Genomic DNA, 20608 nt, shown 5'->3' with positions numbered 1-20608 from the left:
AGCATGTCAGCCTGGAAACTGAGTGACGACATGGCTGACGACTTATCATATTTCTAATGACCTGTCTGATGGCTTATCACATTTTAGATGACTTATCAGCCATGTCGTCAAGCTTAGACAACAACCCATCAATTCCAGCTCTTACGTGACGACCTGGGCTGACGGGCTATCACAGACTTGATGGCTTATCAGCCCATGTCATCAACTGATAATTTCAGCAACTGAGAAGTAATTTTGTAGGGGTATTTTGGTCTTTTTACATCACCCTAAACCTTACCCCCACAACATAAAACACCAAAAACATGTATTTAGCTATTGGTGTTTAGTTTCAAAAGCTCTTAACCCTCTTTGTTTCCAAGAACAAACTTAGGGTTTCTTCTCAATTAACTTCAAGATACCATCACACTCTACACAAGATATTCAAGAATTAAGATTCCCAATCCAAGAACATTCAAGAAAGGTAAATTTTTTTTCAAGATTCAATTCCTAAGGTATGCGTAGTGTTCATTCATGGATTCCTTTCATCCATGAAGTCCAAGAATCCTTTTTAAAAGTCTATATTATATTATTTGTGTGGTGAATGGATTATGTTCATGTTGTTGATGTTGAATGATGCCCAGGTTGAAATTTTTATGTGTTTTTATGAATCTATTAGATCATATGAGTTGGAAACATGTAAGTTTGGTTGTTTATGATGAATAATTTATTGATTACACCTATGCCTAAGTTGTACATGTAAGGTGTTTGATAAAGTTCCTAAAAGACTAGAAGTCATGTATTATAGTTGAATTGTGACCTAAATGACAAATGCATGCTACACCCTTAAGAAAATAATGACTTCTATGATATTGTTATGCATCATGATTATTGATGGAATGTTCATGAAAATAGATTGATGGACTTATGGCATGCTGCTATGTGCATTCCCTTCCATGTATAAGACTTTAAGAACTATATGTATTATGAAATCCCCAACTTATGGTATTTTGAATTATGAATGTTGGTCATGTGTTCAACAAGAGCAAAGTCATGTTTAGTCAGTTTCCTTTTATTGATTCCTGCGGGTACTTATACCCGATAATTTAGTTGTGTGCCTAGAGCTATGTCATGTTTCACGATACTCTTAGTTAAGCCATGATCCATAGAACTCAGTCAACCATGTGACTCAGGAAATCTCAGAAATTTCAATAGTTCAGTAATCTCAATGATTTCAGTATTCTAAGTAAAATCTCCATAACTACAGTACTCTCAGTCAGTCTTCAGACATTAGTACATTCCGTCAGTCAATGGAACTCAGTAAACTCAGTTTAGCTCTGCTAAATAATACCACTAGTATCAGTTCAGTTTTACTAATTAGTATAGCTCAATTAATCAGTTCAGTGTCTTTTAGATAGGAGTAGGATTCAACACCGAGTGAGCCTAGGAATGGGGACTCACCTGCTAAATAGGACTGAGATCCCTAGAAGCAATCCCTAAGTTCCAGATCTATATAGCTAGCATAGGTATGAGATGTCACTTGTTAGATAGGACTGATATACTCAGGTATTACCTGTTAGCATATTTAAATATATAGGACTGATCCCAGGGGTCACCCGCTAGATTAGGACTGACTCCACAACAGTTGTCTTTACTAGTGGCGCGGTACTGACACCCTTCCAACTGGGATTACAAGTTGGATCCCAGACTAGCTAGAAAGGGGCATATCCGTCAAATGAATACATCCCACAGTTTCAGTTATAGATTCAGGACTTTCAGATACAGTCAATCCCTATCATTATCAATAGACTCTGGGATCACCCACTAGATAGGACTGACCTCACCTATGGTTAATTAGTATCAGTATCATCAGATTTAGTGATCACCCTCTAGGTAGGACTGATCTCAGACTAAGTCAAATCATCTTTATTATCATTATTCTTAGAGATCACGTGCTAGATAGGACTGATCTCAGATTCAGTTACTCTATACAAAATAAAACTCAGATAGTTCTATCAGAACTTAGACTGTCAGATACAGTTGCTCAGTATCAGGTACATTAGTTATGCCGATCATTATAGTCATATCAGTTATATCAGTCATCATAACTCACATTATTAGTATTCAGTTTCAGGACTGTTGACATAATCAATCAGACCAGTTCTTCATAATTTGAACTATCAGAAGTTGTCATTCATCTATTGAGTAATGTAGTATCAGTTCCTTACTTAGTAGTGACTTATATATTAATATAAGTGAACTCAGTCATTTAGTATCTCAGTATTAGTACACTCATGTTGTTAGCATTCAGACTCAGTAGTTAGTATCACTACGAGTTCAGTTATAGTTACTTATGCATGTATGTATTCTCACATTCATACCAGTCAGTATTGTTCAACATATAAACCCTTTTCATTTACCTATCTCACTCGTATACTTAGTACATTCAGTCGTACTGACGCATTCGTTCTATGGTGTTTTATTTTACTCCATAGGTTCAGAGGAATGAGTTCCAGAGAAGTAGTAGCATTGCAGATTTTAGTAGGCAGAGTTAGCAGTGAGTCCTCATTCTCCGAGGACATGATTACTACTTTATTACTTTAGTATTTTAGTTTGGCTTTCAGTAGTCGAGAGTTAGTTGGAGACATGTTCCTTCCACTCCCTACTTCAGATAGTTAGAAGCTTTCAAACTAGTTTATAGACTAGATTCAGACTTCAGTATTTCAGTTTTGTTTTGGTATTGTGATACTACTTTATTTAGATATTTTTATTATTCAGATTACATTCAGTATTGAGCCTTATGGCCTTTCAGTTCATATTTCTGCATTTATATACATATATTATGCAGTGTACAGGTATAAATATCAGTCATGGGTTAGCTTGTGGTCTTTCTGGGTCATGAGCACCGTGTAGCATTCTGGTTTAGAAAATTGGGGTGTTACAAAGTTGGTATCAATGTCAGGTTTAATAGAGTCCTACAGAGTCTAAAAACGCATCTAGTAGAGTTTCTTACATGGGTGTGTTGCATGCCACATTTATGTACGAAAGACTATAAGATGTTTTAGGAACATTTTCCCTTCTTTCAGTATTCATGTGATGCTAGTGAGCATAATCTCAAGTTAATATCTCAGTCAAATTCATTTCTCCTTTTGATTTCAGAACATGCCTCTCAAGAGAAGAAATCAGATAGCCCCTCATCCCGAAGATCCTTTTGGTGAATATATTTCTCATTCGGAGTTCAGGGCCGCATTCACTACTCTTGCTTAGTTAGTCACTACCCATCATAAATGATCAACTATCATTTCGGCCAACCCAGTGGCCAATTCAGCTATAGCCAGGATTTGGGACTTCACCCAAATAAATTTTCTTTCTTTTTTTGGGTCTAAGATAGATGAAGACCCCAAGGAATTCATTGATCAGATTTAGAAGGTTATCGATGCCATGGGAGTGAATATTGTTAAGAATGCTAAGTTAGCCATATATCAGTTGCAGGATATGGCTCATACTTGGTACAAATAGTAGATGTTATAAAGGTTAGATGATGCAAATTCTATAGAGTCAGAGGAGTTTTCCTCTGCTTTCCTTGATAGATTCTTTCCGCTAGAGCTTAGAGAAGCTAAGGTAATAGATTTCATCAACCTCAGGCAGGGCAACATGATGGTGAAAGAGTATTCTATTATGTTTACTCAGTTAGCTAGATATACCCCTCATGTGGTTGCAGATAGCAGAACTAAGATGAGTAAGTTTGTCTCAGGGGTGAATGATAGTATGGTCAATGAGTACAGGTCTGCGATTTTAAATAGTGATATGACTTTAGCCAAGATTATGACTCATGCTCAGCAGATAGAGGAGTAGAAGATTAGGATAATGGAGAGACGAAGTAAGAAAGAAAGGATAGGTAGTTTCAGCTTTGCTCAACCTAAGTCACAGGGTGGTAACCGTTCTTAGCATAGTCAAAAGTTTTCAGTCCCAACTTCATCCTCAGCTAGTGCACCAGTACCTAAGTCCAGGAATGACCGTCATAATAGGGCACCAGGCTTCGAGGCCCAGGGTATGAGAATAGGAGTCTTACCTATCCACTTTGTGAAGAGTATGGTAGAAATTACCTAGGTGCATATAGGGCAGGCAGTGATGTATGCTTTAGGTGTGGCAAGCTAGGACACATGATATGAGAGTGTAGAGTTCTAGCATAGAGGGGTAAAGATTTGCGTCACTAGGGCACCAAGAGTGGTCAGTGTCAGAATAGATTTTATGCACTCCAGACCCATCATGATCCAGAAAGTTTCCCTGACCTAGATTCGGGTACGTTACAAGTATTTCATGTTCATGGTATGCATTGTTAGATCTCTTTATATCTTTGAACTTATGTTTCAGCATGAGTTATCTAGTAAAGTCTGCAAGTCAGTTTAGCAATCAAGCAGTCAGATTTGTATGGTTTGTTTTCTCATCCTTGCATCTATTCATGCTATCCGAAGTCTCAGGGAATGTAAATATTCCAAGGTAGAAATTCCTAGTAATTGCAAGTTTAGTTCATTTTATGCATCATGCATTAGTTTCAGACTTTCAAAGTTTAATTATAATCTAGTTTGTAGATGTCTTGTGCATAGCCCCAGTGTCTCAGCAAGGTGAGCGTTCTTAGAGGGACATAGTTTCCTAAGGGGGAGATACCCCATAAAACCTTAACGCTCTCATATGTTAACTCATTCAATTTCTCTTCGCATAACGAATCTAGTTTAGAGTATAGGGTACTCATAAGTTGACCATTAAAATCCCAACCTCAGCTGTAAGCCATGTATTTAGAAGCTCAGTTCAGTTCTTGATGTTCAGTTCATATGTCCCATATCAAAATCAGTTAAGTTCGCATGTTTCCACTCATGCATGTTTGGTAAACGATCTCAGGCTCATTAGTATTCTCTTGTAGGGTAACAATTCTCTTTAAACTTATTCAGTTCCTTGTTTAGGATTACATCATAAACTTGATATTAAGTACCATTGAATATTTAGTTATGCATACATGTGCCAGTTCAGTTATATAATCATGCATTAGATATGCATTCTCATTGCGAGAACTTCAGTTATCAAAAACCTCAGCCATGCATTCACAAATCAGTTACACATGCATCAGATATGCATGTTCAGTATGATTTAGTAAGTTTATCAGTCATGTCAGTCATGAGATCATGTTTCAGTTATTCATGTTTAGTTTATGTTCGGTCTATCGTTCCTCCCCTCTTAGTCAGTCTCATTCAAGGACGAATGTTTCTAAGGGAGAGATATTGTAATACCCCAAAAAATCCAAACCAATATTAGTGCCCCATTTTGATATCATGCATAGTACATCATGATTCTTTTATATTTTTATTAGTAACTTATATGTATATTAAGGATTCAAATAAATCCCACCTATCAGACGAATCAAAATATTCCTTACCGATTGAATTTTGAGAAGGATATTGCTATAGTCAACTCCAAATGAGCATAACTATCGTTGTACTATGAATTTTTGAGATCATGACCCACCAAAATATAAATAATTTAATTATATTACCAACTATACCAATTTCTCCAAAATTCGATATCGGAACAAAAAGTTATACACATTTTACTCTAGCATATCAGCTTGGAAACTGAGTGACGACCTTTCTGATGGCTTATCACATTTTTGATGACCTTTTTGATGGCTTATCACATTTCTGATGACTTATCAGCCATTTCATCAATCTTAGATAGCAACCCATCAATTCCAGCTCCTAGGTGCCGACCTTGGCTGACGGGCTATCACAGACCTTACCACAATGACATGAAACACGAAAAACACATATTTAACTATTGGCATTTGATTTCAAAAGCTCTTAACCCTCTTTGTTCCCAAGAACAAACTTAGGGTTTCTTCTCAATTAACTTTAAGATCCCATCACACTCTCCACAAGATATTCAGGAATTAAGATTCCCAATCTACGAACATTCAAGAAAGGTCAATTTTATTTTAAGATTCAATCCCTAAGGTATGCGTAGTGTTCATTAATGGATTTATTTCATCCATAAAGTCCAAGAACCCTCTTTTAAATTCTATATTATGTTATTTATGTGGTGAATGGATTATGTTCATGTTGTTGATGTTGAATGATTCCCAGGTAGGAATCTTTATGTGTTTTTATGAATCTATGATATCATATGAGTTGGAAACATGTAAGTTTAGTTGTTCATGATTAATAATTTGTTGCTTACACCTATGCCTAAGTTGTGCCTCTAAGGTGTTTGATAAAGTGCCTAAAAGACTAAAAGTCATGTATTATAGTTGAATTGTGACCTAAATGACAAATGTATGCTACACCCTTATGAAAATAATGACTTCTATGATATTGTTATGAATCATTATTGTTGATGGAATGTTCATGAAACTAGATTGATGGACTTATGGTATGTTGTTATATGCATTCCCTTCCATATATAAGACTTTGAGAACTATGTGTAGTATGAAATCCCCAACTTATGGTATTTTGAATTATGTATGTTGGTCATGTGTTCAGGAAGAGCAACGTCATGTTTTGTCAGTTTTCTTCTATCAAGTCTTGGGGGTACTTGTACCCCACAATTTAGCTGTGTGCCTAGAGCCATGTCATGTTTCACTATACTCTTATTCAAGACATGATCCATAGAACTCAGTCAACCATCTGACTCAGGAAATCTTAAAAATCTCAATGATTTCAGTATTCCAAGTAAAATCTTAGTAACTACAGTATTCTCAGTCAATCCTCAGACATCAGTACATTTCATCAATCAACGAAAGTCAGTAAACTCAATTTAGATCTGCTAAATAATGCCACTAGTATCAGTTTAACTAATTAGTTCAGCTTAATTAATCAGTTTAGTGTCTTTTAGATGGGAGTAGGATTCAACACCGAGCAAACTAGGGATGGGGACTCACTTGCTAGATAGGACTGAGATCCCTAGAAGCAATCCCTAAGTTCCAGAACTACGTAGCCAGTGTAGGTACGAGATGTCACCCATTAGATAGGATTGACATACTTAGGGATCACCCGTTAGCATATTTAAATATATAGGACTGATCTCAGGGGTCACCCATTAGATTAGGACTGACTCTACAACAATTGTCTTTACCAGTGATGTGGTACTGACACCCTTCCAACTGGGTTACTGGTTGGACCCCCAACTAGCTAGAAAGGGGTATGTCAGTCAGATGAATATATCCCACAGTTTCAGTTACAGATTCAGGACTGTCAGATATAGTTAATCTCTATCATTATTAATAGACTCCGGGATCACCCACTAGATAGGACTGACCTCAACTATGGTCAATCAGTATCAGTATCATTAGATTTAGAGATCACCCATTAGGTAGGAATGATCTCAGACTAAGTAAAATCATCTTTATTATCATTATACTTACAGATCACCCGCTAGATAGGACTGATCTCAAATTCAGTTACTCCACATAGAATAGAACTCAAATAATTTCATCAAAACTTAGACTGTCAGATACAGTTGCTTAGTATCAGTTACATCGATTATACCGATCATCATAGTCATATTAGTTATATCAGTCATCATATCTCACGTTATCAATATTCAGTTTCAGCTGTTAGAAAAAGTCAATCAGACTAGTTCTTCATAATTTAAACTATCAGAAATAGTCGTTTATCTATTAAGTAATGCAGTATCAGTTCCTTACTTAGTAGTGACTTATATATTAATATCAGTGAACTCAGTCATTCAGTATGTCAGTATTAGCACACTCATGTTGTCAGCATTCAGACTCAATAGTCCGTATTACCACGGGTTTAGTTATAGTTACTTATCTATGTATGTATTCTCACGTTTATATCAGCTAGTGTTGTTCATGAAATAAACCATTTGCATTTAACCTACCTCACTCATATACTCAGTATATTCAGTCGTACTGATGCATCGTGCTATGGTGTTTTATTTTAGGCAATTGGTATAGAGGCACGAGTTCCAGAGCAACAGTAGCATTGCTGATTTTAGTAGTCAGAGTTAACAGTGAGTCCTTATTCTCCGAGAACATGATTACTACTTTATTACTTCAGTATTTAAGTTTGGCTTTTAGTAGTTAGGATTTAGTTGGAGACATGTTCCTTTCACTCCCTACTTCAGCTAGTTAGAGGCTTTCAAACTAGATTACAGACTAGATTCAGACTTCTGTATTTCAGTTTTATTTTGGTATTGTGATACCACTTTATTTAGACATAGTTATTATTTAGATTACATTCAATATTGAACCTTATGGCCTTTTAGTTTATGTTTCTTCATTTATATACATATATTATGCAGTATACAGTTACAGATATCAGTCATGGATTAGCTTATAGTCCTTCGAGGTCATGAGCATCGTGTAGTATTCTGGTTCAGAAAACTAAGGTGTTACAACCTCTTATCCCAATGATAACCCACAACCTATAAACCTACTTGGGGATCTATTTTCATCGATAACACACTATAAAAACTATTTCTTCCCTCTTAAGTTTCTCAAGCCTCCATACTTAGGGTTTCCAAGAAGTGGGTCAAGTAGAGCTTCAAGGGTTGAATTCTCTCTATAATCTTGGGTATTTCGAGCATATTGCTCTTCCCAAATTATTAATTTGCTAAAAAAATATGTTTTAAATTATTATTCTTTAAGTTTTGATGTTGGTATTTTAACATGGGTTAAGGGATTTGAATGATTATTGTTTATGTGATATTTCATGTTTGTAAATGCATTGGTTATGTTTAAAAGGTGGTTTTAAAACCAACTTGATGTATAGGCATGGTGAATAAACTAGGGGATTGTGAATTCCCTAAATTTTATAAATAATGACAATTGAATTGGTAATGACCTCAACCCTTATTGTGAAATTTGTTTTGAATATGAAAGTATACACATTGAAGTACTCTTGAATTATTGTATAATGTGAAGAGTTAATGAATCATAATAATTTTGAATTGAACTTATGGGGTTGTGCAATTCTCCAAGCTAATGTATAATTGAACTAAGAAGTTTGTGAATTTTCCCAAACCATGATAATTTTTTGGCATGTTGATATTACTTTGCAAGATTAGTTGATATGATGATACCAACAGTGTATGCCTAAATGTGTAGCATGGTTTAATGAATGGAAAAGTGTGTTAAAAATTTTTAATTTGGGATTTAATGATGGTTGTGTAGATGAGTCATAAAAGTAGAGGTCCCGAGGGACCAATATCAAAAACTATAGTTGCCGACTTGAGGGTCTACATGATCAGGTGGTTTGAGTTCCTTTTTATTGTTATCACATCATTAGAATGTTCGAGTCTTCTATATTACATTTCGTGATTGAGTACTTCATTCACCTTGGTATGCCGGGAGGTTCACATCTCCCATGGTGCATACATACGTCCTCTGGTTTGTATGGAGATATGCACTGAGGACCTTCTAGCTATAGAACATCTGGACCCATATAGCCTATGGTGCCTTCTTATATTATGGTGGTTGAACTAAACAATCAAAGCTGTAGTTTTAAAGTACATGTTAATTCTTGTTCCCTATCCCAACATATGATATATACATACATACATACATATATATATGTATGTATATCCATATCGTTATGTGCATTGGACTTTAACTGATTTTGAAGTATTGATCATGAATTTAATTTTCTCCCCTACCCCTGAGTACATATTAGTGCTCAACTCACTAACCATCTATGGACACTATATCCCCACGCGATACAATAAATTGAGATATTTCTACTTTTTCTATACAGAGTTAGATGGATCTACTCAGTTCGTCGGTTTATTGTGGAGAAGTGGTGAGCTTCTATTTTTGAAAAGACTTAGACATTTCATTAGTTCTTATCATAGGCTAAAATTGAGAGTTTACATCATTATTAATATTATCATTGTAATTGTTAGGGTCGGGGGCATGTAATGACTCTTTATTAATTTTGGTTTTATTTAGAAGGCTTTATTAGATTATTGTGGACTTAGGTGGTGATGTTTTTTGGTTGTTTTAGACGAGTGTCAGCCATTGACTTATCCTGATGTCTTGAAGTTTATCTATACTATCTTGTTATTTATTTGAAATTCATCTGACATTGGGGTATTGTGTTTTATTGGTTAGGTACAGAGGGTGGTCTCTAGTCCTTGTTGGACTTGAGATACCCATCATGGCTAGGCCTTAGTTTGGGTTATGAAAAAGTTGGTATTATAGATTAGGTTTGGTATCATTGGGTGTCCACTAAGAAGAAGTGGGAAAATTTGGGTTCCTACTCTATGGCTGGTGTTCCTTATCCGAAGCCATCGGATGATTGTTATTTTCAAAATAGTATTGGTCCCAGGGTATAGGGTACCCAGCCTTAGGCTAGTGGGGCTTAGTCAGCTCCATCATATCCCTTTATAGATTTTATGGTCAGGTACATCATGTTTTTTCTGAAGATAGGAGGAACAAGTGCTTTAAATGTGATCATATTAGTCATATGTAGAGGGATTGTACTTCCAGGGTTGCGTCTAGGGCAAATAAGATCCATGTTGCTAATTCTTTATCTCGTGTACCAAAGATTTCTACTTCTACTTCTGGCTTTGGCACTGGTTAGAATCGCCTACACGCTCTTGCCTCTCGCCAGGATTCTGATGTGTCCCTTGATGTTATTACTAGTACACTCAAACTTTTCTTTTATGATATATATTGTCTACTTGATATCGAGTCTACCCTCTTTTATGTGACCCTTTATATGGCTATCTATTTTGGTTTTGAGCCAGAGTGTATTTTAAATCCCTTCTCTGTGTCCACCCTAACGGGTGACTCCATTATGGCTAAAAGGGTCTATTGGGGTGTGTGATGTCAGTTTATGGTAGGTAAACCTTGGTTGATCTGATAGAGTTGAACATGTTAGACTTTGATGTAATTTTGGGGATGGATTGGTTGTATTCGTGCAATGCATCTCCTGATTCCCTAATGAGCCAATGACTGAATTGGAAAATAGTTCCCTATACCTAAGGGAAGGTTCATTTCGTATCTTAGAGCCTGAAAATTGATTTCTAAGGGGTGTCTCTATCACATAGTGCATGTTAAGGATTCTAGATCTGAGGTCCTTCCTTGTAGGCTATCCCTATGATCTGTGAATTCCCTGAGGTATTCCCTGATGATCTTCCTGGTGTTTCTCTTGACAGAGAAATTGATTTTAGGATTGATCTTTTTTTTGAACACTCATCCTATTTTTATCCCTCCTCATAGAATGTCTATGACTGAGTTGAAAAAACTCAAGGAGTAATTGAAATATTTTATAGATAAGGGTTTTATCTTGCTCCAGTACTATTTGTGTGTAAGAAGGATGGGCCTCTTCGGATATGCATAGACTACTATCAATTTAATAAGGTGATAGTGATGAATAAGTACCCTCTTCTAAGGATTATGATCTCTTTGATTAGTTTTGGGGTGCTAAGTACTTTTCCAAGATTGATCTTTGGTCGGGTTACCATCAGTTGAAGATTAGGGAGGTGGTATCCCTAAGACTGCTTTTCAAACCCGATATGGTCATTTTATGTTTTTGTTTATGTCCTTTTGTTTGACTAACGCCCTAACAATATTTATAGATCTCATAAAGTAGGTATTTCATCAGTTCTTGGATTTATTCATGATTGTATTTATCAATGATATTTTGGTATATTCTAAGAAAGAGGCGGATTATGCCGATCATCTCTGCCTTGTGTTGTAAACCTTAAAAGATCAATAGTTGAATGCAAAGTTCTCCATATATGAATTCTGGTTAAATATTATGACTTATTTGGGTCATGTTGTTTCTAGTAAAGGGATCATTGTGGATCCAAAAAAAGTTTGGTAGTTAAGAAGTGGTCTAGACACACGACTTGTATCAACATTCAGAGATTCTTGGGTTTAAATAGTTATTATAGAAGGTTTGTGGAAAGTTTCTCTTCTATTGCTACCCGATTGACTAAGTTGACTCAAAAAAAGGTTAAGTTCTTGTGGTCTGATGCTTGTGAGGGTAGTTTCGAGAAGTTGAAGGATAAGTTGACTTTAGCTCCTATCTTAACTCTACCTGAGGGTACTGATGGTTTTATTATCTATTGTGATGCATCCCAAGTAGGGCTGGGTTGTGTGTTGATGCAACATGGCAAAGTGGTTGCATATTCTTCTAGATAGTTGAAGGTTCATGAGAAGAACTATCCAACTCATTATTTGGAATTGTTTGCTATGGTGTTTGTATTGAAGATATGGTGACATTATTTGTATGGGGTCTATGTAGATATTTATTTTGATCATAAGATCCTGCAATACATATTTACTCAGAAGGAGCTAAATCTTATGCAAAAGAGGTGGCTTGAGTTGCTAAATGACTATGAAATAAGTCTCTATTATCATCTAGAAAAGCTCACATGGTTGCTGATGCTCTTAGTATGTTGTCCATGGGGAGCTTATCTCATATGGACAAGGAGAAATGGGATTCCGTGATAGTCGTGTAGTTGTTCAAGAGATGGCGAAGTTATCTCTTGGTGCTGAGGTAAAAGAAAAGCAAGTGTTGGACCCTATTATGATGCAAATCAAGGAGGATGTAGGTAGGCAGAAAGTGATGGCTTTCAAGATTGGTGGTGATGGTATCTTGAGATACAAAGGAAGATTATGTGTTCCCGATATGGATGGGTTGCATGGAAGTATTTTGGCCGAGGCTCATGAGTCGCGTTATAGGTTCATCCTAGTTTTATGAAAATGTATCATGATCTTACAAATATTATTAGTGGAATAACATGAAGCCGGATGTGGCCAATTTGTTGGCTAAGAACATGGTGTGTCAACAAGTGAAGATGGATTACTTAAGGCTCGGTGGGTTGACTTATGGGATTGAGATACCGATGTGGCAATGGAAAATAACTAATATGGATTTTTTTACCGGTCTTTCATGTTCTTTCATAGTTTGATTCTATTTGGGTCATCATGGATAGGATGACCAAGTCCACTCATTTTTTACCTACGAGGACTAAGTTTTCTATTGAGGACTATGCAAAGTTGTATATCTAAGAGATTATGAGATTACATAGTGCTCTAGTTTTTATTATTTTTGATCGTGGTACCCAGTTCTCATCTTACTTTTGGAGGTCATTCCAATGAGGTTTGGGGACTAAGGTAATCCTTAGTACCACTTTCCTCTCGCAGATGGATAGGCAAGTACAAAGGACAATTTAGGCTTGGGAAGATATGTGTTGATCTTGTGTATTTGATTTTAGTGGTAGTTGGGTTGATCATTTACCTATAATGGAGTTTGCATATAACAATAGATATCACTCTAGCATTGGTATAGCTTTATTTGAGGCTTTGTATAGTAGGAGGTGTAGGTCTCCTATTGGGTAGTTTGATGTTGGTGAAAATAGGTTATTTGGTCCTGATTTGGTTCACCAAGCCATAGAGAAGGTGAAGGTAATCCGGGATAGGCTTAAGACCGCCCAAAGTCGCAAAAAGTCCTATACAGATGTGAGGTAAAGGGAGTTGGAATTTGAAGTTGGTGACTGAGTATTTTTAAAGGTGTCTTCTATGAAGGGCATAATGCAGTTTGGGAAGAAGGGGAAGCTCAGTCCCCGTTATGTTGGTCCATATTTGGTTTTGAAAAGGGTTGGCAATGTTTTGTATGAATTGGAGTTGCCTTCTAGTTTGATCTCCATTTATCCGCCCTTTCATGTTTAGATGTTGAAGAAGAGTGTGGGTGATCCTTCGTTGGTTATTCGTTTGGAAGGTGTGGACATTTTGAATTCCTTGTTTTATCTGAAAGTTCTGGTAGAGATCTTGGATTGGTATGTTCGTCGATTGCGAACGAAGGATGTTGCTTTGGCAAAGTCTCTTTGGAGGAACTAAAAGTATTAGGAAGCTACTAGGGAAGCCGAGGAGGAAATAAAGTATAATTATCCGTTCCTATTCCTATTCTAGAAATTTGTGCTTAAGGCATGTGGGATATTAATATCTTTGTTTTTTGTTTTTATTAAAGGTAAGTGTGGAGTGTTTCTGTGTTAAATCATGTTAATATATTCCTTGATCCATCATTCAAGGACGAATTATTCTAAGAAGGGGAGAATGTAACACCTTGGATTTTTGGTCATTGAAATTTTAAAATTTTATCCTCACTATCCTGACTACGACTAACATTACGCATCATAGGGTGTCTTGATGGGTCATATAACCCTAGTCGTAAGGTGTCCAATAAATGGTTCTTGAGTTTCTGTCCTGATTACCACTTGGGATCACAAGTCGTAAAGACCCATGATGAGTCGTTAGGCCCAAATCATAGCCTAACTAGTATATGTGTCTAAGTCTTCTGCGATGAGTATGAGTGGCTCACTACTAGTTGTAAGGACTCATTATAGGTCGTTGTGTACAAATCGTAGAATGTCTAGTGTATACCCAAATGGTTTTTTATGTTGACTACGATTGGACTCTGCGAGTGGGTAGGGTGCCATTATGAGCCATGGTATATGAGTCCTAAGGTCAACAGAGTATGTGCCTGGTGACACTGTCTTGACAACGACTCATAGAGACTAGTCGTGATGAGTCGTTATGAGACCTATAATGAGTAACAGTTTATTTTTCCTACTTTTTAAGCAGGGATATTTTAGATATTTCCCTTTTATCCCTATAATAACCCATGACCTATAACTCTACTTGGGGCCCTATTTTAATAGATAACACACTCTAATCACTCTTTCTTGTCTCTCAAGTCTCTTAACCCTCCATACTTTAATGCACATATTTAATTTATTCAAAACTTTAGAGCGGGATCAACTTTTTAGGGAATATGAGTCAAAGCAATAACAAGAATATTTCTAGTAGAGTCGCTTACAAAAAGTTTGTCAAGAGCTTCAAGGGTTGAATTCTATCTATAATATTGGGTATTTCAGGCATGTTACTCTTCCCAAATTATTACTTTGCTAAAAGCATATGTTTTAAAGTATTATTCATACGGTTTTGATGTTGGTTTTTGAACATGGGTTGAGGATTTTGAATGATTATTTTTTATGTGATGTTTCCTGTTTGTATATGCATTGGTTATGTTTAAATAGTATGCATGGGTATGGTGAATAAACTATGGGATTGTGAATTCCCCAAATTTTGCGAATAATGACAGTTGAATTTGTATTGACTTCAACCCTTATTGTGAAATTTGTTTTGACTATGAAAAGTATGCGCATTGAATTACTCTTGAATTGTTGCATAATGTGAAGAGTCAATGAAGCATAATGATTTTGGATTGAACTGATGGGTTTGTGAAATTCCCCAAGCTAATGTATAATTGAACAAGAAGTTTGTGATCCCCAAGCGATGATAGTTGTTTTGGCATGTTAATGTTACCTTGCAAAAGTAGTTGGTATGACGATACCATTAGTGTATGCCTAAATGTGTATCATGTTTCAATGAATAGGAATGTATGTTAAATATTTAATTGGGCTTTAATGAAGGTTGTGTAGCTGAGTCGTGAAAGTAGAGGTCCCGAAGGACCAACACTATAAACTGCGATTACCAACGCGGAGGTCTACATAATCGGGTGGTTTGAGTCCTCCTTTATTATTATTACATGATTGGGAGATTCGAGTCCCTCATATTACATTGCATGATTTGGTGCTTCAATCACCTTGGTATGCTGGGAGGTTTGAGTCCCTTATGGTACACATGTACGTCCTCTACTTTATGCATCTACTGCACTGGGGCCTTTCCATCTAGGGAAGAGTTGGACCCATATAGCCTGTGGGTGCCTTTGTATGTTATGATGGTTGAGCTACACAATCCAGGATAAAGTTTTAAAGTGCATGTTAATCCTTGTTCCCTATCCCGGCATGTGATATATATATGTATATACATATGATTATGTGCATTGAACTTTAACTGATTTTGAAGTATTGATCATGGGTTTATTTTTATCCCTTACCCCGAGTTATATGCTAGTGCTCAACCCACTAACTGTCTTCGGACGCTGTGTCCCCATGTAATGCAGACACCAGGATACTTTTACTTTTCCTGCGCAAGGTTAGGTGGATCGGCTCGATTCATCAGTTCGTTGTGGTGAAGTGGTGATCTTCCATTCTTCGAAACAATTAGACATTTCATCAGTTCTTATCATAGACTAGAATTGAGAGTTTACATCATCATTAACATTGTCATTGTCATTGTTACGGTCGGGGGAATGTCTCGACACTTTATTGATTCCACTTTATTTAGAAGGCTTTATTGGATTACTGTGGACTTGGGTGGTGATATTGCTTTGTTGTTTTAACCAGTTTTTGGCCATTAACTTATCTTGAAGTTTTTGGCCACTCTAGATGAGTCCAATGAAGTTAGTATTCAATCTCCAAGCAGGGTGTTGCATGACATTGTCTCTCATAATATTGGAGAAGAGGAAAAAAGAGATATAGGCCAAGCAATAGGTTTGGTAGAGGTTTAGAACTAATAGAAAACTTATAAATATTTCCTATGGATGCATACCTATCACCAAGATTGTTGAAGAAGTCTAGAATAGGTAAAAAACAAGGAAATGGGGAGACTTTTCAGCCTATCAGAGTTCAACCTAGGAGAGCAATAACAAAACATAAGAGATGAAAGCTCTTATTTGGAACATCAAATTAGTGAGGACCCAACAAGCATTTTAAATATTTCAAATGCTATATAACAATTACAAGTTTTCCTTTATTGGTTTACTAGAACCGTTTCAACAACAAGGACATATTAACAAGTTTAGCAGAAAGTTGACATTGCCAACATGAGTTTCAAATTGTAATGGTAAAATCTGGATGTTCATTAATTCAGATTTTGATATCTCTATTTTTAGGGGCACAAGCAACAATTGACTTTGAAGGTGAAACAGCAAAAACATGATCAGATTTTATTTATCACTTTTATGTATGCTAAATATAGTGCAGGGGGAGGTTAGTGTTGTGAAAAAATGTGTATCAACTGAAAAAAAGTATTAATTGTCCATGGTTAATAGGGGGTGACTTCAATATGGTGATAAATGTAGAAGAAAAAATTAATGATTTACCAGTGTTAGATGAAGATCATGAAGATAGTGATAAATGTATTAGCAGCCCATGATTCAGCTGATATTTAATTAAAAGGAGCCCATTCACATGTTGGATTGGTAGAGTAGGGAATGATTTCAGTTTTGATAGGTTGGACATGATGCTTACAAATCAGGTAATGCAAGAACGGTACAATCATATGGAAGCGGAACATTTACCAAGAACAAGATTTGATCATGCTCCGCTATTAACTCTTTAGGAAAGGGTGAAATTTTTTTAAAAACCTTTCAAATTTCTCATGTTCTTGACTGAAAATAAGTCTTTAATGGAGGTGGTGAGACAAAATTGAAAGGTTAATGAATCCCCAAACTTGTCTTGGATTTCAAGTAAAATATTAAAATAATTAAGTCTTCCTTAACTAAATGGAGTAAAGAATCATATAGAGACATTTTCAAATTGTTTATCATCAGAGAAGATATTGTAAAAATCAACGAAATGTTATTTGAAGAATACCCAAGTGTTAAAAATAGACCAATACTTCAAAAGGCTTAGCTAAGGTAAAGAAGTACTTGCATTTGAGGAAATTTACTGACAGCACAAAGCAAGCTATGAGTGGTTTAAGAATGGGGATAAAAATGCCAAATTCTTCCATAGAATTGTGATAAGCAAAGGAAAAACTCTAATCTCAAAGGATAGAGTATTCTTTCACAGCTAATATGGATATTAAGCTTGATATTACCAAAGATTTTGATAGAATATCCTGATTTTCACTTATGAAAGTTCTAAGGAGGATTGGATTTTCATAAGTGGTGGTTGATCTGATTTAAAGACCTATATCTAATAATTGGTATTTTATCTTGATAAATAGTCAAAATCAGGCCTTTATTCAATGTACAAGGGAAGTAAAGAAGGAATACCCCTTTTCTCTAACTTAAATTATTCTTTTAGCTGAAGTCTTATGTAGGGCCCTAAATACTGCTTTTGATGATGATATGTATATAGGGTATGGATTGCCAAAGTGGAGTGCTAATATTAATTATCTGGATTATTCAGATGATATAATTATTTTTGCTTCTACTGATAGGTATTCTTTGAAGAAAACAACGTGTATCTTACAGGAATATGAAGTTTAATTAGTTCAGAAGGTAAATAAGGAGAAAAGGATTTTTATCTACACCAAAATGCTACTGTTGAAAAAATTCTAATAGAGGAACATACATGGATAAATAAAGGACAAATTCCTCTAATTTATTATCACGACCCGATTTCATGACTCATGTTGTCACCAACTTTACCCCACCAGTAGTTAAGTCCAATCGTAGCCCTAAACTACAAGTAATAGGCTAATTGGTGGAACAAGGCATAAATGAAATAAAAGCCAGAAATTTAAAAGTAAAAGAATTACAAGCCATAATACATAAGAATTATAGCACGACTAGACATCTCATGAACTAGTAAGGTCGATATAAGAGCAATTAACAAAAGAATAAAAGTACTATCAATACCAATAGATAATAGTCTTGGAATGAAAGACCATCCAAAAATAGAAGATGGAGAGAAAGTCAAATCAAGCTCCAAGAGTTGACCTTATCTCCGAACTCTGACCAACACTAACACAACATCAAGGGCTATAGCTAGTACTCGGATCTTCACTACAAAAGGTTACAAAAGTGTAGTATGAGTACCAAATCCCCAGGTAATTAGTAGGTATCATCAGTCGACTGAGCTAAGTCATAATATAAATACAATAAGATGTGAGACAATAAGCCAAGTCAGGAAAAATGGCAAACATGGAATAATGCTCAAAATATTGGGGGTAAACAACTAAATAAATTATATCAAAGAGAACACAATTAACTATAGTATAGATTGGCCCCCATAATCCCAGAAGATGCAAATAAAAATGAATAATACAATGCGATCCCCCATAACTCCGATGGATGCAATCAAGAAGAAGTAACATTAATAAGTATCTCGAATAACCGAACCTCAAAAACATAATCGTGGATCTTTCCTTACTATAAACACCAAAATTAATCTATTTTCACCACTTTCATAAATAATCTCTCAATGCTGGACACAAACCAAAAAGTAATATCATCATAATTAACGGACTTGAACTGATCTTAATCTCATAATTTTTCAGACTTGAACCAATCTTAACATCTCCCAAGTACAAGCCTCGAATAAGCCATAATATATCTAAGTACTCCTCGGCTTAAGAACATAAATATGATAATGTATAAGGTCTATTGAGTCTACAAGGAGCTAAAGGTAATCTTGGCCTAAGGTGAACTGAAAAGGCCCACTTCTAACTCTGAAAGTCCATTCTAAGGCAATCTCTACCCCAAACTAGACTAAGGTTCCAAATTATACTACAAGGTACTACATAAGGCCCATTAAGTCGTAGGATAATAGTTCTATCCAAGGAACAGGTAGTTAAGTAAATAATGCCTATTTACGGTTTACTAACTGGCTAAATAATCTACATTTGCTAAATATTCCATCAAATCCTAATTTCTAAACTAGAACTAGCAAATATTAAACCAATACTATTATTAAGCCTAATCTAAGAGAAAGGTAATCCTAGCCTTCCTAGACACCTAAGAAAGCCCAATAAAGTCTAGTAAATTGGCAGTTTTTCCTTTCGATAAGCCTCCACATAATACCACGCTACAAAAATAGTAATCTATGCATTAATACTAGAAAAATTATACCTATATTGCATTTTTGTACTTTGGGTCCAAAGTCAAGTCAAAATGCCAAGTGGGGCATGCTTACAAAATTGCTGTTTAGAAATTTTTAACACATATTTGTATGATCAGGGATCATTTACACCCTCAAGAATGGGCAAATTCGAGTTTAAAAATGATACCAAATTCAACTCAACAAGAATGTAGGGATTTATGACTATATTGGAAATTAATCCAAGAATTAGATGGAAACGTACAAGGATTACAATGAGGAAATGATTATTCCGAGCTCACTAGCACCCCATGATCACCCAAGAACCAGCCTCCCAATTCCACACTCTTTAGGGATTTAAATGCTTTTTGGACTTGTGAGAAATAAGAGAAAAATGGATAAAGGGATGAATTTAATGCCCTCCCAGGTGCATCACTAAAATAGCGTAGTACCGCTAAAGAGGTACCTAGCTTGTGCTAGCCTTCTTCTAAAGCGGACAAGCTACCGCTTAAGTAGCATCTGCTTTAGCGGACAGGATTTTGCTTAAGTAACTTGGTTGGACCTACCTTGGCTGCTAAAGTAAGCAGTTAACCGCTAAAGCGGCCTCCGATAAAGTGACCAAAGGTGTGCTTTAGCGGATGCACCAGCTGAGTCCATGCAGTTGCTGAACTTGGATTTTGCCAAGTTTCCACCGACACCTCGAAGTTCATTCAAAATCTCGTAAATGAAAATGAACTATGATACCTATAAAATTTGAAATTACAAACTCAATGGAGCCATCAAAATTTCCATTTGGAGTTGTTTCAATGAATTATAGGCCCCACACCCAAGGGACACTTTTACCAAAATCCATCCAATAGCCCAAAATGAGTCTGAAAGCCTTAGGACCCAAACCAAAGGTCCCCTTGACTAAAATCAATGTTCTGGAGCAGATGGA

This window comes from Capsicum annuum, chromosome 10 (assembly GCF_002878395.1).
Source record: "Capsicum annuum cultivar UCD-10X-F1 chromosome 10, UCD10Xv1.1, whole genome shotgun sequence".
In the NCBI taxonomy this organism is placed as follows: domain Eukaryota; kingdom Viridiplantae; phylum Streptophyta; class Magnoliopsida; order Solanales; family Solanaceae; genus Capsicum; species Capsicum annuum.
Note: the sequence above shows the minus strand (reverse complement) of the source record.